Raw genomic sequence first — 2,701 nt, 5'->3', positions numbered from 1 at the left:
AAAAACATACTCCACCCCCTCTCGTTTTCCCCGACGACTCGGTGACGCGGTCCGCTCTGAACAGCTGAGTTTGCCACATGCATAATGTCTCCATTATAAATAATTGGGAATCATGTAAAAAAATTTAAATAACAAAAACAGTGCACATTTCATTTATCTATTATAACACTTATGTAGTTTTGTTCGCTTAGCTGTTTCCTTATAAAAGTCCAAAAATGTGTCAAGTTTTTCGTCGTACATAGCCCCTTTTAAACCAACCCATGAACGCGCAATTATCTCAGATAACTCAATCCAGCCATACTAATCATCAACAACAGGTGCGTTCGAAGAACGGAATTAGCCAGATCCTGATTAGCGTGATGATATCACCTTGGGTGAGTTATTTGATGTTGAATGTAATAAGCGACGTACGAAGAACGGTGTCACGATCACCAACTGGAGTGCCCATGAGCTCCACCAGTGGGCACTCCATCCCTGACTTTTGCCATTCACCCTGGACTACATTCCCCATAATCCTTTGCCGGACTCATCATCTATTGCATCACCTGTCACTCATTAGATCTCATCATCAGTTCACAGCTGTCTCACATTAGAAGGACTTTAAAAGATGCACACACACTCGAACACTTCGCTGGTGATTGCTTAGCCTGTAATGTTCTCCTGTTTTCCCAAAGTTTCATTCCCGTATTTTCTTGCTCTGCCTTGTCTTCGTGTGTTTTGATCTTGGACTATTTATCTGTTTTATGATTGTTTGCTGCCTGCCCTGACCTTTACTGGTTTTTGTGGATTACTCTTTTGGATTGCCTCGGATGTACTGTTTCGCTTATATTTTGACCCTGCCTGTTTTGATCACGCTCTTTGAATTAAAAGCCTTGCATTTGGATCCCTACTCCATTGTCACGCCTCCTTCGTTACACATACAAGTTGTAAAACTACGCACAGGGTATTCGTGATAGGAGTAATTACTAAGCATGTCTTGTTCATATAACTGCAGTATAGCAAGCGTTTTTTCTAGTTCATGGACTATGTGAGAATACAATGTCAAGCGTCGCAGATTTTAGAACTGTAAAGTGAATTGGGGATTACCTTATTTGCCCGAAATCTCCAATTCTTTTAATATCTTCTGTGGGCATTAATTTCTAAATTAACTGCGAACTGATCGCTTCAGATGCACACCTCACTAGTGGGGTTGGTTTGCAGTTGGCGTTTCACAGTTGTTCACAGTTTTAAGTCAAGGTGAACCCATATAACTGTCTTTCATAAACGTCATACTGTCAACAGCCTTACCTATTTTAATGAGCAACAGAAAATAATATACCCACTTATACGTGTACTCGTGTACTTATACGTGCAATGCACTTAAGAAGAGGGAGAGCTCACTCTTAAAGGGGCCACATCTCTATTTCACTCGTTACCTTGGTTCAGCGATAGTGAAGAGTTTATTATGGAAGTAATGTTTAGTGATAGCTTAAAGATAATTAATCATGAATTCATTTAAAATATAAAATTACTACTAATAACAAATCATTTCCAATCAGTAGCCCATAGTAAGACACTCTTAAACTGGAATTTCTTATTTACGTATTCAGTTGGGCTTACAGCAATTATAGTACTTTCATGGAGTGTAGCAGCAGTATCATAGAATTCAGATTGTTATTAGCGAATTGTTAATAGCAGTATCAGTGTTGGAAAGAGTACTGAAAATTTGTACTTAAGTACAAGTACTGTTACATTGCTGAAATAATACTCAATTACAAGTAAAAATACTGGTGCCAAAACAGTACTTAAGTAAAAGTACAAAGTACTCCTCAAAAACGACTCAGAGTACTAGATACTAGTTACTTTTTAGCCAGCAATATTTAAGGAATTACCAAAAAATATTCATTCACATCAAAGATCTATGTGGATAATAGCTACTTTGAATAAAACCCACTTTTATTTTATTGACAAGGTATGTGAATTAGTGGTCATGATACAGGAATTTCTAACTTCAATACCTTGAAAAATATCAATAGTAAAGTACCCGTGAATCAGAAGTTGCAACTGACTTCAGTGTTGTGATGTATTTCCAAGTGAAAGGTTGTGGCTAGAAGGGATACAGCTCAGACAGGAAACTAAGAATGAAATTTAATTTTCTACCTATTAGATTGTTTTTTATTAACGTCTACACCTACCCCAACCCTAAACCTGCCCCTTGCAATAATGCACAAAATATTAATTATTGTTGTACAGTGTGACAAAAATGACACTGTATTTTTGTACGCATGCCCAGTAGCGCCATATGTATCCCTTCTAGCCTTAACCCAAGTGAAACAGAATATTGAATAAAGGGCGAGGCTTTAATGTGGTGCACCTTCACGCCACCTCTTGCTCATAGCAGATTCACAGTTGGATAGTGATCTACGTTGTTACTTCTGACATCATGCTTCACCACTTCTGGGTCCTAACGCTCTGCCAGACGCCCCAAGAAAACACCAAACTGCTAACCCACGATACACCCACAATGTCATATAATATTGAAAAATTATAACCCCTTTATCTCCATACTGAAATCCCAGATGGCCAGACAGTAGGCGCGTTTCCATTACCCTTCAAATTGCGCAAATTGAAATTGCGAATTGAAAATACGCCTAATGGAAACGCGTCAATTTCGCAAAAACTCCCATATATCGCAAAAAAGTTTTTACGCTCGCATGAGGTG

The sequence above is a fragment of the Sinocyclocheilus anshuiensis genome, unplaced genomic scaffold, assembly GCF_001515605.1.
Source record: "Sinocyclocheilus anshuiensis isolate Anshui unplaced genomic scaffold, SAMN03320099.WGS_v1.1 scaffold1386, whole genome shotgun sequence".
Taxonomy (NCBI): domain Eukaryota; kingdom Metazoa; phylum Chordata; class Actinopteri; order Cypriniformes; family Cyprinidae; genus Sinocyclocheilus; species Sinocyclocheilus anshuiensis.
The sequence above is the reverse complement of the archived record's forward strand: the minus strand, read 5'-3'. Positions refer to the sequence as shown.